The 23,921-nt window shown below is 34.3% G+C and overlaps 1 protein-coding gene and 1 long non-coding RNA gene across 5 annotated transcripts in view; one reads left to right on the top strand and one right to left on the bottom strand.

The window, feature by feature from the left end:
• The window catches only part of LOC126751117 (transmembrane and coiled-coil domains protein 2), a 64,899-nt gene that overhangs the window by 5,974 nt on the left and 35,004 nt on the right, over nt 1-23,921 (top strand). For 3 of the 4 annotated variants that reach the window (XM_050461105.1, XM_050461103.1, XM_050461102.1), the window contains one exon: nt 21,681-21,725. The exons of the other annotated variant lie outside the window; for it this stretch is intronic. The gene's annotated coding sequence lies outside the window, so the exon portion shown is untranslated. The remainder of the gene's footprint in view (nt 1-21,680; nt 21,726-23,921) is intronic. 4 annotated transcript variants of the gene reach the window in all.
• Nucleotides 4,797-6,723, bottom strand: LOC126751134 (uncharacterized). Its single transcript, XR_007665852.1, has 2 exons — nt 6,560-6,723; nt 4,797-6,332 (listed from the first exon to the last, which is right to left on the bottom strand). It is a non-coding gene; the product is annotated as an uncharacterized LOC126751134 (long non-coding RNA).

Genomic DNA, 23,921 nt, shown 5'->3' with positions numbered 1-23,921 from the left:
TCCGTGGCTTACGTGTCGGTCTTTATGTACTGGAGAGTCACGCACCTTCATCAGTTTGTTTGTCATTTGTGCGTGTGCCAGCCAATCGTTAAATGCTTTGCTTAGCCGGCATTATCATTTCATGACGTCAACTGTGGCTGGCAAAATGTTTCTAACTTTTACCTTCATTGCTAATTACTTTCGCACGTCGCTTTTGCATAGAAGAGTAGAGTTTACAGTAAACCAAAATGTAAAAAGACGTACATAAATAGGTATGTCCTATATACTGGTATTAATTCCACATATCGTCAGTTAAAATGCAAAATAACGTAACATCACTTTTCATAAGTGAAGGAAAAACGATATTGAAACAAAATTTTGGTTTTGGCTATAATATGATTATATTTTGGTTATATCAGAGAGCGTAAACTTGAAATTTTGCGATATTACATATATAATATAATGTAGTGAATCGTAAGCAATAAAAAACCCAAATTTAAATTTTTTATGATACGCTGTTTTGCATTTCAGTTGACGATATACTAAAAATTGTTTGTAGGGTTTTGTATATGAATTTTTAAACACGAATATTATTGTATTTAACTCATGAAATTTTACTTAAAATATAAAGAATTGTATATCTCCATTAATTCAAGTTGTTTTCTTAAATAAGTGAAACTAATTCAAATATTTTCTCAAGTTATACCTTTTTTTGTTCTGTCAAATGTCTGAGATATTTTAATAAAGAATATTGCTTGTTGCCAACTTCCTCTATTATCTTTCAAAAATTAAATTTTATTCGTGCTACATAACCTATTTTTCACTTGACTGTTTCGTGTTGCCTTCGTTAATCCCTCGTTAATCACTTGTTAGTTATCAGTATTTTTCTGTTTATGTTCTACAAAAACAATGCTTGCGAAATTCCATATGCAACTGATAACCAATAACCCCACCATTTTTTTATTATTTTCATTTTGTTTTATTGATTAATCACACTTTGGTTATCGCGTATGTTTTATGAGCTCTTCAAGCCAAACACAAACTCCAAACTAATTACATATAACATATTTATATTTGTACATACATACATAAGTATATATGTATGTACTTAATCGTTTCGCCCTAATTGCATTTAAACGAACATGAGTACTCGTATCTTCATTGCGGGCTCCATATCACGCATTAATAGATTAAAAGCTGTCATTGACCGTTGACTCTTGTTCTAGAGTATACATATAATAAATAACAAGTAAGGAAGGGCTAAGTTCGGGTGTCACCGAACATTTTATACTCTCGCATGGTAAAGTGATAATCGAGATTTCATAATACGTCATTTACATATTTTTCAAATACCGTATTTTTGTAAAGTTTTATTCCGCTGTCATCATTGGTTCCTAATGTACTATATATTATACAGAGAAAGCATCAGATGGAATTCAAAATTGCTTTATATTGGAAGAAGGCGTGGTTGTGAACCGATTTCACCCATATTTCGTACATGTCATTAAGGTGTTAAGAAAATATTATATACCGAATTTCATTGAAATCGGTCTAGTAGCTGCTGAGATATAGTTCTTGGTCCATAAGTGGGCGGCGCCACGCCCATATTCAATTTTTAAAAAAAGCCTGGGTGCAGCTTTCTTCTGCCACTTCTTCCGTAAAATTTAGTGTTTCTGACGTTTTTTGTTAGTCGGTTAACGCACTTTTAGTGATTTTGAACATAACCTTTGTATGGGAGGTGGGCGTGGTTATTATCCGATTTCTTCCATTTTTGAACTGTATATGGAAATACCTGAAGAAAACGACTTTGTAGACTTTGGTTGACATAGCTATAGTAGTTTCCGAGATATGTACAAAAAACTTAGTAGGGGGCGGGGTCACGCCCACTTTTCCAAAACAATTGCGTCCAAATATGCCCCTCCCTAATGCGATCCTTTGTGCCAAATTTCACTTTAATATCTTTATTTATGGCTTAGTTATGACACTTTATAGGTTTTCGGTTTCCGCCATTTTGTGGGCGTGGCAGTGGGCCGATTTTTCCCATCTTCGAACTTAACCTTCTTATGGAGCCAAGGAATACGTGTACCAAGTTTCATCATGATATCTCAATTTTCTCAAAGTTCTCAAGTTACAGCTTGCACGGACGGACAGACGGACGGACGGACAGACAGACATCCGGATTTCGACTCTACTCGTCGCCCTGATCACTTTGGTATATATAACCCTATATCTGACTCTTTTAGTTTTAGGACTTACAAACAACCGTTATGTGAACGAAACTATAATACTCTCGTTAGCAGTTGTTGCGAGAGTATAAATAAATACGTAGTATGTATTTGTTTTCTGACATTAATACACATATTTGGCCCGAATATGCAATTTTGAACCCTGAAATCATACTGAAATTTCATGATACCCTTAAATAAGATTTTCGCTATTGCGAAGTGAGTGGACTGATGCTAAAAGATGAAATGTTGCTGAAACTTGTCGAAACTATCGAGTTTTACTGTTATAAACATAATATAAGCCTATATGTTTCAAAAAGGAAGAGGGGTTGAGCGGATATCTGTTTCTACAATTACTATACAAGTGGTGTCGATATATTCGACCAAATGGTGAGGAAATACACCATTATTGATGCAGCTTGTTTGAATAGGATTCAGCTATGCAGAATTATACTAGAAGACGAATTCAAAAATATTTGAATACCAGAACCCGTAATCCTCCTGAGCTAACAGTTGCAATATTCTTTGGTGTCTAAACTATCTGCGGTTGTCAACTAGACACTAATTGTAACTAATTTACTCAATAAATCTAAAGAATATCCGAAGATTCATTATGGAATATTGAAGAACGCATTCGTCTGGGACTTCAAAATATTATTTCTTTGTTTTTCTTTGTCCTTACTAGTTCATTGACATTAAAAGGTTTGGTCACACTAGAGCCCTAAGAAATATTGCGCCGATTAACTGTGATAATAATGAAAATAGACTCGAATTTCCTTTTTCTTTAAGTTTTATTTTAATATTAAATTATATACAAATGGTGTATATTGATACAAAAGGGTGGATACTAGGCGAATCTTCGGCACAAATACCATGTTTGGGTCACTGACGCTGTTGAACAGACTATCTCACAAATCTAGCCGATTTGGCAAGATTTCGCCATACAAAAATGACATTTGTTAATTAGGAGCTAGTCTACTCGAACCCATTACATTATCACAGCTGATAGAAAAAAAATGTAAACAAATAAATAAATTAAAAACAAAGCATTTTAAATCAGCAGGCAAAAGGCTGCTAATAAATATTAAAAGTTGTGATATTATTGAAGGTAATCATTTAACTGAATGAAGCCTTTTTTTATGGTTGGAAAGTGCTTTTTGGTGCTAAAATTGCAGTCAAGTGCAGCAATTGTTTCCAAGCGGAATCAACTATAATCAGTTAAAATTCATTTATTTCAATAAGTAATATAATACAGATAGGTTAGATTTTGTATATGCATACATACATATGCACACGTGGTTATTAAATTCTCGCTTGGCTGACTTGCTGAGTCAACAGAGAGTTTGTACGCGGCTTTTGGCAAACGCAAATAACTAGTTGCAAACTTGACCACTCGACCACATCTCGGCTATGTACTTTTATGGCTATATTTACCATGATTTTAATGAAATTGCCTTTTTCATACACACACATATAATTACACAGCTTGACTTCCCACCAGAACGTATTTTTTTAAGAATCACGCACATTCATGCAATTTACTTTATAAAAAAAAATCACAACCGAAGTACTTTACGTGGGTTGAATTGTTGTACGAACACCATTTCAGTGTGCTAGTGGGCAAAAAGTCTGTTGAAAGACGGTCGCAGTTTTAAGCACACATTTTTAGCCAAACAACATTGATGTTATGATTTAGCGATTTGTTTCCATGAACAAATTTATTTTTAAAACCCTTTCCCTCGCCAATTTCCATTATCAATTATTTATTGCTATGCTGTTCTTTATAATACAGCCACAGCACTAAACTCGCATTTACATTTTTTTTTACATATGTGCACCATCATATTTATCTGCTCACCACCTGATATACATATATTATGCTGTATCAATTGCAAAATATTTCTCCCCTGTTATGTTGACATTTGAATTCAACACACCACGAAAAGTGTTTGAGACACAATTTATTTTCTATTAGTAGTTTTTTATTTGCCGGAAATGTGAAAAATAGCTACTGACGAAAATAATTCTTTAATTCACAATTTTAAAATGGGAAAAATCTCAAAACTAAATTATAACCCCTCAGCACTAATTAACACTCAATAAACTCATCTCCTGTATGACATTATGAACAATCCATCTGTCATAAATAAACATTTCGGCAAATAGAGTTTAATTTGAAAGCAGAGTGTGCAAGTAAGCTTCAACTTTGTGGTCAAAGTGAGGCATTGTGCCCGCCGCTGTTTTGTCAAGATAATAAATTGTTAAATGCAATTTGTCCACTACAATGAAGCAACCTGAAAAAATTACCAAAAAACCGCAAATACCGCAACACTCATTTAGAATCGTTTGCAAAAAAAAAATGGCTAATGTGAGTTGTTTGGCGGATTAACCACATTTCCTTGTGAAAAAATTACTTACGTATATAACCACATAGGTACATATATACATATGTACATATGTAGTATGTTCATTAAATACAATTTTCTTTTTTAATTTTTTAAAATTCCTAATAAATTCTTCTTTAAAATTCGAAAAAAAATTAAATTACTTATTCATTCTTAATTCATATTTTATTAACTATAACAAACTGTATTCTCAAAATTTGAAAGTTTATTTCAGAAAAGCATGTGTGTACAATAGCATTATTCGAAGTATTGCCTATCTGCGGCTATAACATTTTCTCATATTTCTGGCATTTTGTGTATTCCATCCCAAAAACACTACGCCAGCTGGGTGTTTAATAACTCGTTTCAATGTGAACCGTATTCAAGCGAGGGCTTTATGCAACGAATGGCAAAAGAGGCAGGCTCTGGGTTATAAAGTGGGCAAAACTTCAAAAACCTGCTGTGTAACTGGTCTTGTAACATGAGGCCAATCGCTGTCATGATAGAAAATTATTGGCTTGTGTAGTCGTGAATTGCGGATGTTTTTCGCAAATATACCAGGATGACGAGACGGCTTGAATTCCGAATATTGTCCGTCTATTCGTCCGTCCGTCTGTCCACACGTCCGTCAGTCATATAACAGTACTGTTAAATCAATTACTGAATATGGGTAGGACATTAATTTTTACCCCCGAGATAGTATGAGAAAGATTTTTAGGAGCCGGTGTAACAATCGCATATATAGCATTTATTTTTTTGAAGATTATCTCTTCGAAATGTTTGACGCGACTACGTCTCAGATAGTCCATCCGCTGAGTCCAATTTTCAATGACTCGTTCGAACATTTCGACTGATAACTGGCGAATAACATGCGTGTTTTGATCCAAGGCTTGAATCGAAGTTGGATTGTCTGCATAGACTTTAGTCTTGAAAAACGTGAAATTATCTACTCACCGAAATGTTCTTTGAATAAATCCATTTTTTTATGCGATGTGTGAGAAGTGGCGCCGTCTTGTTGAAAGCAAATGTCGCCGAGATCACAAACTTCGACTTCAGGCATCAAATAGTCGGTACGCGGTGGTCGCGGTAACGGTCGCCACCGGTCCGTTTTTTTTCTGGATGAAATGGCAGCTCTTGAATCTCTTCGAGTTGCCCTTTGTCCCTAATGCGACAATTTCACTTGCTTACACACCCATTGAGTTAGAAAATTTGGTTCGAAAACGTCGATTCTTCGTAGAACTTTCCAAGAGGCCATAGAATGAAATCATGTCGCTTGGGAAGGTCGAGCGGCCTGAGTTCTTGCACAAGCTTTATTTTGTATGCTTTCAATTTTAGACCTCAACATTAAATGCGCCAAACCGCCACAGTCGTCGTGTACACTCTCAGCTACGACTGCGTGCTGGACGTGGTCTATTCGGTCGAATATTATGAATTTTCGTAATAAAATTGAATGAAATGTAAAGGTTGTTTAGGCATAAGTTTTTCCATGATGAAATGCCAAATAATGCTGAAGCTCGACACGACTCACGCGTGATCAAAAAAAAAGGATATTGAAAAAGTACCTCTACTTGGATCGCCCGTTACATACAAATAGGTAACTATGATATTTTTACATCAGTAGCGGATTCACATAGGGGCGAGGAGTGTTTGTTCTTCAAGACTTTCACTTTGCCAAAATTCAATACCAGTTCGTCCAAAGCGAACCCAAAAATATACGCACGAACACAGCAACTAACCTGCAAAACTAATAGAAAGTGTTTTAAATCAGTCTTACGAGGAGCGTATGAATTCTGATAAAAATTATTTTTAAAATTATCAGAATGCAAAGGTTGGAATAGTTTTTTTTATTTAATTGTTTGTATAAATGTTTATTTCCTGCAATTTTTTATTCAATAACTTTTTGCTTTTGTTTTGTATTTTTTATGTTATCACATATGAGGTATGCACATTAAAATCCACATTGAAGCTTACTCAACCCGATGACTAACTCGAAGACGCTGCCATTTGCGCTGATATAATATTCAGCACGGCTCGTGTTGACTGACTACCGGCTTGCGCTTGACGCCCAAGCAAACATAAATATGTATGTGCGCAGTTACTAGCGAATAACTATAAACTACTATAGGAGTTGACTATTCATGGAAAACTGTTACGCAGCTCCATCAAAGCCAAGTCCAACGAAAACAAAACTTAATTAAGTAGTATTTGCTTTCCGGTTTTCTATTTTAGTTACTCACATTTAACTGTGCATGTATATGTGATTTGCCAATGCTGCAAAACAAAACTTTTCTGAGTTACGTTTTGACTTTTAGTTTTTGTTTTGGTCGTATTCCGCCGAACGCTTGCACGATATAAACGACGATCTGTTCTCATATTACCTTTTTCGTGGCTTGCTGTGTTTTGTTTTGGTTGTAATCTTCTATGCGCCAATATTTTGCGTAAATATTATGCCATGTTCTTTGTGTGTAAAGGTATTCAGCAATATTGATTGTATAATAAATCGCGCTGGCCAAGGTTACGTAAAAAAATCTGTAATAACATTTGCAAGCTTATACGTTCGAACTAATGTTCACTAACTTCGACGCGCCCAGAGCTCTATGAATTATAGAAAATTACAATGTAATAAAAAACGGGATTTATAATGATATACCGTCGGACATAAATTTAACTCTGGAGTGGAAATGTTATCTTTATTCCGATCAGATATGTTTTCCATTTACCAACACCGTGCCTTAATATCGGGTTATCCAATAGGGATGATATGATTTCTTAATGTCGTTTCGGTCATTTTTAATATGTCATGATCTGTAATCAGTAATGTTTACAATTTCATCATGGAAAGATATACGCAAGAATAACGTTTACAAATTATTCAATTTTATTATCAAAATAATCGTTCTCCAAATGCAACCTCTTGTGCGCCCTTGCATTTTTATGGTCGTAATAATCGTCCAGCTGTGCTCGCTATTCGTCGAATTGTTGAAAATTTATAGCGTACATTTTCTTTACATACATACATAATCTTCAAGTGCCAATAAGACAAAGAAGTGCTCGATTTAATGAAAATATTGCTATCAGGTCGCAAAGGCCGCAAATTGTCGATTCCAAGACGTTCTCAAAAATGGAGACTGTCTCAAACCACAACTTGGCGGTTTTGAGGCTCACTTTCATCTGAGTGTTGTGGCAAATAAATAAAACTGTCCATTCTGGTGCGAAGAAATCCAAAAATTATTCATAAAAACCTCATACTCCTAAATTGACAGTTTAGTGTGGTTTTTGGTCTGGTGGTATCATCGGTCCGTACTTCTTTGGAAATGAAGCTAGTGGGATTATTTCAAGTAATTGTGACATTGAATGTCCCCCACGAAGTTGTGATTTAAAACCATTCGACTACTTCTTGTGGTGTTATTTGAAGTCTCTTCTGGCTTTATAAGTCAATATTTCGATAACAATATGATTTAGTGGAGAAAATACTCGAAATTAGGGTCACCGAATTCGTTCCTGCGAAAGTAGCCGTGAACTCTATTTGAATGACGTTATACTTCACATGAAATAAATTGGTATTTGATTTTCCTTAACAATTAGTGTTTTTTTAATTAATTCCAATATAAAACGCAACGTCTGATCTGGAATAAGTTCATCGGAACATATTGACTACAAAATCTTAAGTCGCGTTTAGCTGTTTTAAAATATGGCTCTCATTAATGTAGATTTTTCTCGCCATAGTATCTGCGACTTTGACATTGAATGCTGAGTCGTGTATTTCGTTCGTTAAACTTTGTACTGAAAATGTGGTTTTATCGCAGAAAAAATGCAAAACACGTTTTATATTAAAACGAATGAAATATTAATTAATCTTAGTCATCACAGCTACTTAAAGCATTTCTCCATTTCTGTGTGTTACTAATTTATAGTGTTTTTTGTTTACTTCACCATTTAGCGTATTCTAATTCGTTATTCATGAATAAAACGCTTGTGAGCATTGAACGCTGACTGCAATGCGAACGCCTAGGATCTACAAATTTGGTTTACTCGCGTGAATCATAATTTATGCCGCTACACAAGGTGCTGAGTATACAATGCTCTCATTTCACACATTCTAATGTTATTTTTTTTTTGTTGTTTCATATTTCCTACTGTTCTGTTCAGTTGTGAGGGGATTTGCTGACATTTAAGTGCATGTGCACTCTAGAGAGGAAGTTTTGTTGCTACTTATTCAGGTAGGAAAACAATTATCTTCCCAATGTGTTCAAGCAATTCGATGCTGCAAATACGGATAATCGGCTGTGGTGAGATTTGAAATTGCTTTTCTATCGTTTATTGAATTTTTAGTTTGGCTTTTTGCCTTCTTTCCTTTGAACTGTTTATTTTCTCTACCTTTTTGCAGTCTACGAATGAGTGTCAGGCAAGACATTCATCAATTGTCAAGTTGTCAGTTTGTTAGTGTGACTTGTGTGAAATGTTTTACCCATATACCAGCTGTCATAGCCACATCACCGAATCTTGTTATCTCTTACCATCACGAATGGGTTATTATGCTGGTAAACACGATTTCACTTTTCGCTGTCAGTTTGTAATTACTATTGTTCTTTGTTTTTTCCCATTAATTATTATTGTTTTTATTATTATTTTTTAACAGACGGTTGGTTTATTTATATTGTCCCTTTTATTTTCGGCCATTTTGCTTCGCTTTCATGGCTTTTTTAGGCTTTGCGAGAATTAGTACTTGTGTTATTTGGTTACCTATGATTATTTCTCTAATTGTTATTATTCTGAAATAAATTTGCTGTATAATTGCTGTTCATCAAGCATCATGCTCTCTGGCTTTATGTTAAAAGATGACATTCTTATTTTTCTGCAACTAATTGTGGTCAATGACTCAACTGTAAATATCTTTTAGATTGTTTCTAAGGTGTAAACATGTTATGTGTATTTATTTTATCTTCGACTGCTGTTAATTTAACAGAAAAAATATAAGTAAGGAAAATTAACTGATGAGCAAATTCGCTGAGACATACGAATTAATGAAAAAATTGATGGTGATGATTATATGAGTCGTACTCCAGTACGTAGGTTTGCCTTTTATATTTCGGGACTTGGCAACACTATTGTTGCAATCTAGAAACCCACAATTTCATTGTCGAGTTTGACATTTTTGATGGTATGCCCTCTCGGAACATTTTAATATACGAGCGCTATTTCTGTTTACAGTAACTTAAAATATTCTTCTCGACCAAAAAGTTGATATAATAGCGAACATTTTCGGGCGACTATTTTTTACAACTCTCAACGTGGATTAAGAGTGCTTAGATGAAATTAATTCAAGTTTTAACGATGAAGCCCCATCAAGAACCAGTGGTTATCGATGGTATGGTGAATTCAATCGAGATCGTTGATCACTCCAAGACGAAGTGATACACAGCCATCTGTTTGCCAGTTGTCTTTCCAGAAATCAAGAAAACTAACCGCCGAAGACAGATCACTCTTCACCACGTCAATGCTAGCTCTCACACATCGACTGAAACAATTACATTTTTGAGTACTCAAAACATCAATTGAATGAGTCATGCACCGTATAGTCCTGCCTGGGAACCGAATGACTTCTTGTCAACGTTTTGCGACACCTGAAGAGGCAGTTGATGTGTTTAAACGCATGTTTTGGAGATGCCTCAATCAGAGTGGCAAAAGTGTTTCGAAAATTGATTCAAACGCATGCCAAAGTATATAGATCTTAATAAAGAATAAAAATTGTCGTCATAATTTATATGGCGACCAAAGGTTAGATCGTCCCGGAGCTAGTTAATGTTTAATTGGTAGAAAAGTCTGTTCACTGGTTGATCGTTCCAAATGGTTGTATAGCGTCCAATAGAACCTATTTTGACTAAATAATAACTTTCAAAGAAAATATAATTAAATTTATTCTATATAAGTGCTATATTATTTGTTGCACACACCTTGTTAGTTTTGTTTTTTAAATATTTGAAAAAAATTAAATAAATACCCCATTGTACTTTATAGGATATGTCAATATATCGAGCAGGGTATAACTGTTTACTTATTTCTTTTTTCAATTTTATCTTTGTCCAGTGTACCTATTCTCTCACTTTCTCTCGATTGTTTTTGGGTTTAATATTTCTATGGTTACATGTTTATGGATTTGTACAGATATTTACCGTTGTATATTCAACTTAGTTGTCGTGCTAGATTTTTCGTCAACGCCTTTTTGCAATCCCTTATAAAGTATATTTTAATTGTTATTATCTAACTTTACTTTTATATACTCGTACGATGACTATAAAGCGACATGTGCAATGACATTATGTACTTTATTGGCTCAAAAAATGTAATTAACAATGCCTGGTGGTCTTCTTTCTATTTCTTTTTATTCATATTAATGCGATAACTCACCGTCCAGTAGTTGTATATTTATTATATTACATTTTGTTTGTTTTTTGTTGTTCTCATTAATCGTTTAATTGCAAAAAAAAGTTTTCAGTTCAGTTGCATCATAAATATGTACTTACTATGCTTATATGTATGTATATGGAATCTTGAGAGATTTATTTAGCTTCTCACCACAACTAATTACAACTAAGCGAATATTAAACTATGTTGACAATAGTTGATTTAGAGTCTAATAATGCATTGTATTAAGGATAAACCAAATATATTATGTGAAAATTAAATTTTAATTTAATTTAAAATTAAAATGTATATGCATTAGGGATATTTCGTTTCGTACTCTGAAAAATAAGTTGATAGACACCTCTAAGAAAGTTTCTCCAAGCATGAGTTCTCAATTGTAACCGAATGGCCCTCCGCCTAACGGTTTGCTATTTTTTATTACTATCAAATAAAGAAATTCATACCTCACTTCCAACTACTTAAAAAAATATCTCGTTCCATAAATTTGATTGGAGAAATGAAAAAAAATAATAATTTTTAATTACAAGGCACTTATTCTTCCTGGAAAGTTCCAGCTACTTAAAAGATAATTTTTGTATATCAGCAACGTTTCTACAAGACTATGAGATTTGCAATTTTAAAATATGCTGTTTCATTGGGTTCTGAAATTAAAAAAAGCCTTAAAATAGTCAAAATTCAACCATTAATATCTTGTAACCGATTAGGCATATCTTGTGCTACGATTTTTGCTTGGTGAAGAAAGGTATTTTTCCATATCAAAAAAAAATTACGTAACCCCGTGGTTTTCTATAAACTATTATAATTAATTTTAAGGCTTAAATTTTATTGAATTTTCATATGGTCTTTGGGCTATTTATTATAGTAAAACTGATGTAAAATATACAAAATCAAACTTGGTAGGATTGAAGACAGTGTATCAACACTTATAAAACACTTTTATGAGGGATCCGCTTACTCTCTTGTACGAATTCAACTCGTTAACACTTAGCGTAGCTAGCCTCGAGCGCACAAGATCTCAGGGCTATATCTCCGAAACTATTATTGGGATCAACTTGGAAATTTAGAAAAATATTCTAGAGGTGTTGGAGAATTTAATAAGACAATAAAAAATCGATTTCTTGAAACCCGTAAACCCATGTAACCCCTTAACGTTATATGGTTGTTGTTCGTTTGCCATATTATTTTTGTTAAGGGGTTAGGGATAGTCAGAATTTTCAAAAAATATTTTTTTTTTTGCATTTTCGTTAAGTGTAATATCTTAAAAATATTCTCTGAAAATGTCACGTTGATCCGATAATTAGTTTTTGAGTTATTCGACAAATAACAAAGAGAGCTCGGGCACTTCAAAGCGCTAGTGTGAAACTTTAAACGCGTTTTTCTCAAAACTATGTTTTTTGAACTGGTGACAACTGTAACTCGTAAACCGCTCAGTAGATTTTAATGAAATTTATACAGCTTTAAGAATACATAAAAAACTCGGGCCTGATCGAAGGATTTTTTTTTTCAAAAATTTCGAATTTTTAAGGCCAATTAACTGTTGATTTTTTCCCAAAAATTTAGACAAAAATTTCCTGAGCCCGCCATTTTTTATTTTTTGAAAAAAAAAATCCTTCGAACAGGCCCAGGATTATCTATTTGTAAAACTAATTTTTTTTGTCCAATTGGTTTTAGATGAATCTCCAAGGACTTATGGTTGTCACCGCAAGTACCTTTTTTGGAACTGGGTCAACACAAACAACTATAACTTTTGAAATTATTTTTTTTTTTTTTAATTTTCGTGACTTCAAGTCAACACATTCTATAATAATGCCATATTACTACTTTTGTAAAATAACACGATTTAATAGCAAAAAAAAAAAAATACTGAAAATTCTCATTTTTTCGTGCCTCTGACTACCCCTAACCCCTTAATTTAAATAATTTTTCTCCCGAGCCGCTCTTTATTTACGCTTTTATTAAAACACTCGTTGGTGTTAACCAAAGAGTTACATATACCGTTATCTCGGTCAACGTACAAATAAATCAAAGTAACAGTGGCCTCTCCTCCAAAACAAAGCAATAAAAAACCTGAAATTTGCATCCACACACGCGCACAATTTATTTATAGGGGCTCCGACTGACTTTGCAGCGCTTGCCTAAAGTTGTTTTATTAATGAAGTTTTTCATACGCATTATTGTTGCTTTGTACAGCACATGGCCGTCAGCTTTGCATGCATGAAAGGCCTGACATGCCAACATGCATATTTGAAATAATAATAAATTACATAATGAAACTGTATTGTTGTAACGTGCATTGTGTGTTGTAATAGAAATTTAACAATATGCCGCTGGGTAAGCAATAAAAAATTTTAATTATAAATAATTTTGATGGCCAATTGTGGCGCTTTCCACTTTCGAAAATATAAAGTGTGTGTTTAGGTTAAAAATTAACATTTTCCACCGCACTTTAAAACTTTTCTATATATGTATTTATTTACATGTACATATTAGAAATATAGTATATGTAAATGCTTTTTATTTGTTTTCTGCATTTCCCATCTATGCGCTAATTTATGACGCGTGATACAGGTCAATAACTCGCTGCTGATTGTTGGTGTCGGCTCGTAGTCGCGTCAGCGTTTTTCGTTGCTTTTTTATTTTCCAGCGACGCCAATAAAGTCTGCTCATTTGAAAGGCATTTTTATAAGCATTCTCTTGCGAACGTACATAACATACATACTTACATATAAACTAGTATAACATACATTCCGACATACTTTTATGACATTCATCACTTCCATAGTTATTATGCGAGCAGCAGCAGTTGTTTTTGTACGCCAATGTCAGCTGCAACTATGCACACACACATACATATGTATTTTTACGGAGGTTTTTAATTTTGGTATTTTGGCTTCAGAAATAAAAATCAAACAATTTCCGAAATGACTCAACACCATTTTAATTCAATTAAGCTTGTTTCATCACCAAAAAGAAAGTGAGTAGCAACACCAAATAACTGTATAATATTCATGAAATTCTTTCGCAATATTGTTATGAGTACTTTGACATTTCTCGCGTAATTTTCGATGTGACAAAATGTCACAAAAGGCAATTCCAAACATATCAAAAAAAAAAACACAAAAAACTTAAAACAAATCGCGTGTCGTCGCTCCCAATAATTTGATATTTCCATTACCCAGACTTCGCGTTCCGCCGCAAAAGTGATAGCAAAAGCAACCTAAATTGTATTAAAGCTCAATTTCATGAACTCTGGCACTCAGTCGCTTAGTCGTGCAGACATAAAGGGTGTCCCAAAATTAACGCAATATTTTAATTTGCGGTCATTTACAATGTGACAGAAAAGTACACGGAAATAAATTATCAATATTTCTTTATCGCCTTCAAAGTAATCCCCACCAAATGTAATACACTTATGCCAACGATTTTTCAAGTCCTCGAAGCACTTTTGGGATGGCCTTCAGCTCCTTCAGCGAATTTTGTTCTTCGATCAACTGAAAACGTACAAAACGAACAAATAAATCGCACGAAGCCAATTCTGGTGAATGCGGTGGTCGAACGATGGTATTCATTGCGTTTTTGGCTTTAAATGCGGTCACATTGTACTCTTTTTGAAAAAACATTAGCTTTATCGGGACGAGTTGAGCAAGAACGCGTTTTATACCAAAAATATCCACCAAAATCATTCGAACGGACTCGGGAGAGATGTTGCGCTCTCTTGTCATCTCTCTGACTCCTGCCTGACGATTTTCAAGCACCATATTCTTTACTTTTTTATAAACAAGCCGTTCAAATGAGAATATCGAAGCAGTGCGTGAGAGTGTCCTTGACAATCCATGTACCTCAATTCACCGTCGTGGACAAGAATTGAAAATTTCAAGAAGCTCCATACAGTTTTTAAGGGGTTATGCAGCATAGTCTTGGAAAATTTCGACAAGCGAATGCGTATGTGTCGGAAAGCTGTGTAGGCCATCTGTCCGATGTGTTATTTCATAAATAACCCAATCCTATGTACTTTATGATTCAATAAAAAAATTTCAATCAATTATTATCTAATGCTAATTTTGTGCATTTGGAACACCCTTTACATACACACTACATGTGAATGTCGCATGTGTCATGCTATTGAGCATCTATATGCCTACTTTCCTCCTGTTTTCCTATTCGCACCGCTCTTCTTATGACTTGTAGCATGACTTACGACTTTTTCAAATGTTTCCGCAAACTGGTTAAGTCTAACGCCTAGTTAGGGTAGTTTTATTAGCTCACAAAACAATAGGTCCTTTAACTTGCCTCCTTTTTACTTATGTATATAGTATATGTATACGTTATTAATAGCTAGTTATCTAATCGAAATTTCGGCGAATGGTCTACTTTTACAGTGCTAAGCCATACGAAAAAGGATGTAAGAAGATTCGGTTTGAAGGGTGTGCAAAAAAAGTTCGGTATCAGATGGGCCCTGTATAGAAAATACAGCTTACCTGTTGTTTCGTTAAAAAATTACGAAATTCGGGTTTGCTATTCAATTTTATTATTGAATTTTCGCATCCAAATAGGCCTCTGTATTGGTGATTAGCTCTATAATGTCACTAGATTACTTTAAAACGAACAGTTTCTTGAGTACTCAGAATAGGAAAAAGTTTTGAGAGCCAGTTTCGGAGAATACGGTTGATATGGAAAAAAATTCGAAGGCCAGTCCATGCAATTTAGTCATCGTTTCATTGATTTGTGTGACGGTCACAATAAAACAGCACGTTTTGTCGCGTTTGCTGGGGGCTCACCTTTTCAGCAAGTCTCTACATAAGTAATTTCGTTATGGGATATAGTTTACATATACCATATGTTAGTAGCTCTGTTCATGGCTGTATGTTAAGATTTGCTCCAAAACTTAAAATTTCTGAAACATATTTTTTTAATTTTGAAATATGACAGCACTAAACTATTTCCATCTTGTCTGTAAGAATCGTTTGCCGGATAATAAATCGGTTAGAGCCGACTTTTGCATTGGTTTCTGTCCTGTTATTGTACAATTAAACATAGGACACTACAATTATTAATTCTCTCCGAACAGCACACGAACATTACAGAGACTTTTTCCGGCAGAAATGTGCTCGGAGGTGGCATCAGCCGAGTGCTGTATTAAAAGTAAGGAGGCGCTTTTGCTTAGTAAAGTTATGTAGATATGCCTGAGAATACTATTAGGCAGATCTCTGTGGAGGAAAATTTAGCATAAAATTAATTTGATACAAATCATAAAAGAAACAATTAGGGAAGGGCCAAGTTCTGGTGTCCCCAAACATTTTATACTCTCGCATGATAAAGTGATAATAATTTACATATTTTTTTTATTTTGCTGTAAAATTAATTAGATTAGATCAATTTGTGTACTTTGAGTATTGAATTGTATTTTCATTTCCTAATGTATATACTACATACATACATATTATACAGAGAAGGCATCAGATGGAATTCAAAATAGCGTTATATTGGAAGAAGGCGTGTTTGTGAACCGATTTCACCCATATTTCGTACATGTCATCAGGGTGTTAAGAAAATATTATGTACCGAATTTCCTGAGATATGGTTTTTGGTCCATAAGTGGGCGAGGCCACGCCCATTTTCAATTTTTAAAAGAAGCCTGGGTGCAGCTTCCTTCTGCCACTTCTTCCGTAAAATTTAGTGTTTCTGACTTTTTTGTTAGTCGGTTAACGCACTTTTAGTGATTTTCAACATAACCTTTGTATGGGAGGTGGGCGTGGTTATTATCCGATTTCTTCCATTTTTGAAATGTATATTTTTTAATTTTTGCCTTTTTTAAAAAAAACGCATAAAATTTGCAAAATCTCATCGGTTCTTTATTTGAAAATAGATTGGTTCATGACATTTACTTTTTGAAGATAATTTCATTTAAATGTTGACCGCCTGCGTCTTGGGTGGTCCATTCGGAAAGTCCAATTTTGGGCAACTTTTTCGAGCATTTCGGCCGGAATAGCCCGAATTTCTTCGGAAATGTTGTCTTCCAAAGCTGGAATAGTTGCTGGCTTATTTCTGTAGACTTTAACTTGACGTAGCCCCACTGAAAAATAGTCTAAAGGCGTTAAATCGCATGATCTTGGTGGCCAACTGCCCATGCATCCCGAAAAATGCACTGTTTGGTGTGGTTTGTACGCTGGTGGAATCATTGGACCGTATTTTTTCAAAGATGCTGTTGGACGCAACGTTACGGTGAATGGCGATCGCTATCGTTCGATGCTTTTTGTTGCCAAAAATGGAAGAACTGAACTTGGTTGACATGGTTTCAACAAGATGGCGCTACATGCCACACAGCTCGCGATTCTATGGCCATTTTGAGGGAAAACTTCGGAGAACAATTCATCTCAAGAAATGGACCCGTAAGTTGGCCACCAAGATCATGCGATTTAACGCCTTTAGACTATTTTTTTTGTGGGGCTACGTCAAGTCTAAAGTCTACAGAAATAAGCCAGCAACTATTCCAGCTTTGGAAGACAACATTTCCGAAGAAATTCGGGCTATTCCGGCCGAAATGCTCGAAAAAGTTGCCCAAAATTGGACTTTCGAATGGACCACCTAAGACGCAGCCTTCCGTCAAAATTTAAATCTGACTTTTCTTTAAAAGTTAATGTCATGAACCAATCTAACGTTTCAAATAAAGAACCGATGAGATTTTGCAAATTTTATGCGTTTTTTTTAAAAAAAAGTTATCAAGCTCTTAAAAAATCACCCGATATATGGAAATACCTGAAGAAAACGACTCTGTAGACTTTGGTTGACATAGCTATAGTAGTTTCTGAGATATGTACAAAAAACATAGAAGGGGGCGGGGCCACGCCCATTTTTCCAAAAAAATTACGTCCAAATATGCCCCTCTTTAATGCGATCCTTTGTGCCAAATTTCACTTTAATATCTTTATTTATGGCTTAGTTATGACACCTTATAGGTTTTCGGTTTCCGCCATTTTGTGGGCGTGGCAGTGGGCCGATCTTGCCCATCTTCGAACTTAACCTTCTTATGGAGCCGAGAAATATGTCCACCAAGATTCATCATGATATCTCAATTTTTACTCAAGTTACAGCTTGCACGGACGGACGGACGGACGGACAGACAGACACCAGGATTTCAACTCTACTCGTCACTCTGATCACTTTGGTATATATAACCCTATATCTGACTCTTTTAGTTTTAGGACTTACAAACAACCGTTATGTGAACAAAACTATAATACTCTCCTTAGCAACTTTGTTGCGAGAGTATAAAAATGAATTTCCTTCATGGCAGAGAGATGGTAGGGGAAAGCTGAATAATTATGCGATATAGAATATATTTTTAATTCTACTCAAGTTTTCTGAAGCTCTCTTCAGAAGTTTTGAAGAGATGAGCGATACCAGCTTCTTATGTCTCAGGATTTCAAGGATTTCATTCACTCTTTTTTTAATGTAGTATATATATGTATGTATATTTACATTCAATATATACATTCATGTATGCATATATTGGAGGTAATATGCTTTCAAAGAGCGATAATGCATTTTCTCACATACCACCAAATGCGTGCATTAGTTTCTGCTTATTCATATGCCACTTTTTATTCCACTTGAGGCTTGGCGCTTGTTTTTTCTTCTCAACTGCGCTTACATACACTTCACTCCCTGTCCGCATTGCTATTTGCACACACGCTTTGGTAGCTTTTCCGCTTTTCGCTACATTTCCCTGCTAAACCTTTTGTTCCACTTATGTAAGTGTGTGTGCTTGTTTGTAAGGTTAGATGTGTGTAGACAATATAAAAATAGAAAGTTCAAATATGTACGAGTGTGCCACGCTGTCAACAGAAAGCCAGAGGCAAGCATGCGAATGAATAAAGCACAGCCAGGCAAACGCTTAAGTACCGCCGACGACACACGCCTCGTGAGCAGCGAGTAATTTTCAGGCTTTTTCAGGGTTAGTGCACTTGGCTGCATTCTTTGTTTTTGTGTGATTTTTGTTTTGTTTTTATTTTTGCTTCTATCAGCGCTGACTTTGCGCTGCTCTTTTGTGTGCGATTTTTCATGAGATTTTGTGCAACTTATTTGAAATTGCAAGATTTACTAGTTTTATTGCTTTTATTTTCATTCTTTGTGTGTGTTTTGGACTTATCTATTCTTCTACATTGCTTTTGCTTATCGGCTGGGTTTTCCACTTTACATATTTCGATAGTTTTCCAGCTATTCTTTGTTGTATATTATTTTACATTAACTTTTTTATTTAGTTCCAGTTAAGAGTATGTATTACCTGATTTTTTTTTTACTTTTTTGTTTCTTTACATATTTCTTAATCCATTGTAATCTTACATACAACAGGTTTTTGTTGTTACAGCTTTTGTTTTAACATTATTCAGCTTGAATGTTATTCACTTACTCGTAAATATTTTCTTATCTTCTGAAAGCGGGAGACAACACAATGCGATCGCCGCGTTTTGTTTATCAATAATTTTACAAAGAGCAACAAAATACAGTAGAGAGCAATAAAACTGCAAGGCTCCCCGTGTAATGAGGATTTAAAAACAGTCCGAGTGGTCAAATTACTAAGTTTGTCAGGAAATTTTTAATTCTCAGAAGTAAACGTCGGAGACTCTAAAAACTATATATTCTTCTCCCCAAGAAACTTTTCATTTGTCAGAACCGCCGATATGAAACCACTACAGCATAGAGCTGCCATACAAGCTGAACGATCAGAATCAAGTTCTTGTATTGATAAGTTTTCGTAGTTTTACATGGATTATTGTCTGAGGCATCTCCGAAGAATTTGTGCAGAACGGAACTAGGCTATTAAAATCAAGTTATTGTATGTAAACTTTTTTATGTATGGTGCCACCGAAGTTAACGTGTTTTTCTTGTTTTTTCATATACAATATTAGGGATTAGAAAGCACTGACAATATAAAAAAAAATTTAAAAGTTAATTTAAGGGTTTGCTAATAAGTAAATGATACAGATAGATATATTTTCGGAGTTGAACGAACCAAAATTGACGATTGTAAACGGTCAGTTGTAGCTGGCTCATCAGCAACAAAGGTCTATGCATGGTCTTGACAATGACATGCATCACCCAGTTAGCCAACTGAAAACGATTGTCAAACAAATAGGTTTATTTTGAATGCGAATGTGTCAGCTATTCCTCTAGGAAATTAAATAAATATTAAATTTCGCTTTGTCGGCTCTTGTGCTTATAACACATGTCTCATAGAATTTCCGAAATTTTTATTTTTTTAAGGCAATGAATGTTATAAAATTCTCTATAAAAATTATGATTTACTATATAAATATGGTTTCCCATATCTTTATTTTCTTTGGTTTCCTGTTTCCCTGCCCGTTTATAACCTATTACTTCGAGTATATGTATGTATATAATACATTTACAATATTGCTATATTCATTGCTTTTTATTGCATGCCATATTTTAAATTTGCTAATCAGTAGTTAATCGCAAAAAAATCATTAACAAAAACATAAAAATCCACTCATAACATTTTCAACTTCGAAGCCCCAAAGTTCATTCTGCTTTGTTAATCATATGTATTGCGATTAGGGCGATATCTACTCGATTAGCAGCTGACAAAGCCGCCAACATAAGGTTTGCATGAAACTGGCAAATGGATTGAATTTTAATTCAGTGGAAATTCACGTAATTAAAAAGAACACTTCAAATGCGGGCTGCATAAGATTTCAGAGTTGCTCGCTAACTGAACGGCTTTTGCGCCCATACATTTGTAATGATCAACCATTTGCTTGTGCGCCCGCGATGTCTTCAGAAAAGCAAATCTCGATCTTGTGTATGCTGTATCATACCTTTAAAAATCTATCTATATACATATATAAATATGCAAATACTTAATATGGAAATCACATACAAATGTTGAACTTTGCACACCATGGCGTATGCGCAATGCTCACAATATCATAAATGGGTATGAGTGGTAGGAAAGTACTTCCTTCACGCTGTTATTTTTTATGCCACACATTCCAGTTTCTGGGCAGTTTGAGTTGCGTTCGCGCACAATTTGCCACCAACAATCGATATTTCCTGTCTGCTTGGCCGCGTTGCCAGCTGGCCCGCTGTTTACAGCCAACTGTGTTTGCTACCTTTTGCCAAAATGACAACCATATTTTACGCCCATTTGACTACGGTTTGCCATAGCCACTACTACTTTATTTCTCCTTCGTTAGTTTCTTCTCTGGTGCGATATGGGCGTTCGTCCCACTCAAAGCCAGTGAGCAGGTGTTTGCGATGACATTGCTTCTCAGGTATCAAATATGACTAGTCATCTTTCACAACGGTACTTGAATAGGAAATAGCTTTAATTTTCGTCTGATCATTTGGTACGAACTTTTTTATATCCATTGTAGGATTTTTCTTTCAGTAGAATATTGGATGTTAAAGTTAATGTTATTTATTTGAGCTAGAGAGACTTCGAGTTATGGAAAGAAATTTGTTTGACATTTCACTTCTGTTGCCAATTCAAGAGTTCGAGGTATGGAGAACTTCGATTTATAGAAGTTCGAATGACGGAAGTTCAACTATATTATATTTCCACAATAATAATATTGCTATCTAAAATCTAGTTTATACTTCCTTTTAACTAATGTTATAATATTATTTATTTTTTCTTCTGCAGGAAAAACATAAACTATTGAGAGTATTGATGCATTATTGGTTTTCGGTGAGTTATTTTTCAAATTAAACAGCAGATAGTTTGGCGTATGCAGTGGCGGAAATTGAAATCCGGACAGTTAAAAAGTCATGGTTTTTCTTATTTTTTCGGCCAAGTGCCTTAAATTTTGATGTTTAATATTACTTAAGCTTATTATATTTCTCTATATGTACATTTAAATGAAAGAAAACAAATTAACTTATTAAAATGTATTTTTTGTTATTTTTGTGTATTTTGGTGTTTTAGTAGTGAATAACAAATTTTATTTATTTATTTATTTATAATAATTCATATAACAAAAAAGAGTTTTATTATATAAATACATAAACGCAGCACTGGCTACGAGGCCTTCAGCCGTGAATAACAAATATTTACATAACTTTAATGCTAATTCTTGTACAAAAATAATTTTTAATCATCAGAGAGTATTAAAACTAATATTTTTTTTGAAACTCCTTTGCTTTCTATAACTTCTATAACGGCATTGAATTTGTCAAATTCTGCAATATCTTTGCTGCGATTTCGTTATACCAGACATCCTCGAGAATTTTATCCAAGTCAGCTAAGGTACTGGGTTTCTGCTTTGCAACCTTGGTTTTCATAATATACCCAAGGTTCTCAATGGGATTTAAGTCTGGGCTTTTACCTCGCTATTCTAACGTCAAAATTTCATTTTGCGAAAGAAAATCGTTTACCTAGAAAAAATAAAAAAGGTTAATATTGTTAATGGAATAATTTGTGTAAACTACAGGCAAAAAAAAAAGAATGCCTACCATTTTGGCCCGATCACATGCCACAAAATCATCCTGGCAGATGAGATCACTTTTTTTTGCGAAAAGTGCTCTTCCATTGAAGGTGTTAAATATTCCTCCAGTATTTTCTGGTACTTAATTGTGTTTAGTGTTCCATATGTTACTTAGAGCCAATCTTCCAAGTCCATGGTAAGAAAAGCATCCTCAAGCCCTGCTTAACCGTCCTTCGGACGCACTCTCCGCTATAGAGTTCACCAGTTTTTCTCCTTACGTACGACACCCGTCGCTACATAACATGTTGAACTTGGACTCGTCAGAAAAGATTGCTTTCTTCCAATTAACTTCGGTCCAGCTTTGGTGCTTTATAGCCCACCGGAGGCGTTGTTGACCATTTTCTAAGTCAAAAGTGGCTTTTCTGCGGGTCGTCAAGCGTTTAAACCAGCATCCCGGAGCCTGTTTCGTATAGTTCTAGCAGTGGTTTCGGTTCCAAGATCTTCTATGATTCTAAGATTTTTTTTCGCAGAGTTAAAATCTTGATCTTATCCACAGTAGTCATTTATTTAGATTTGGCATGTTTTATATATATTTTTTTCACTTTCTAAACTGTAAGTCCCAAAAAATAAATCAATAATTAACGAAATAGCACATATTTCTTTTATTTATATAAATTAAAATCCTTTTTCAATCAAATCTATAAATGCCACCTGGCTACTTGTCCGGATCTCAATTTCGCCACTGTGCATATCTAAATAATATTGAGATTGTTTACATTACGGTAAATAACGGTGATTTATAGAAAATTACCACATGAAATGTTTTGAGAACATATTCTTCTTATACAATAACATACGAAATTCAAATTTAAAAATTTAACAAAAATATTTGGTAAAGAATACATATGTATATACGAAACAGGCTCGCCGATATTTCATGTTTTTTATAATCGAAAAACTGGAAGGTCATTGTTCAAAGAAACGTATGCAAATAAACAGAAAGAAAAAATTAAAGCAGTCACTTGTTTTGTCTTCAAGTAACAACTGCAGACAATATGAAAATTGGAGAGAGAGAGAATGAGATGAGAAATAAACGTTGGAAATAAACTGATTAACCAATTGAATTGAGCGGCTACACTTTAGAGGGCTTTAAGTCAAAAAATATTTCAAATATCCTATACAAAATTTTAGTTTTTTTTTTTTAAAATTTTTTTACTGAAAGAGCACATGCACATATGCACGCATTTTAATTGTTTATTTTTTTTTAATATCTATGATCTTGAGATTATTATAAATCCTACAACATTGCGATCTCATCTGTCAATTGAGTTGTCTTTCTAAATTTGTTTTTATCTGGAAACAAACATTATTTGGCGCCTTTGAAAGCAAAATAAAAAGAAAAGAAGAAGACCAATCGTCAACTGAAATGATTTGTCATCCAAATTGTTTTATTAGGCACT

This window comes from Bactrocera neohumeralis, chromosome 2 (assembly GCF_024586455.1).
Source record: "Bactrocera neohumeralis isolate Rockhampton chromosome 2, APGP_CSIRO_Bneo_wtdbg2-racon-allhic-juicebox.fasta_v2, whole genome shotgun sequence".
NCBI classification, from domain to species: domain Eukaryota; kingdom Metazoa; phylum Arthropoda; class Insecta; order Diptera; family Tephritidae; genus Bactrocera; species Bactrocera neohumeralis.
This window is presented reverse-complemented; position numbering and strand designations above follow the sequence as displayed.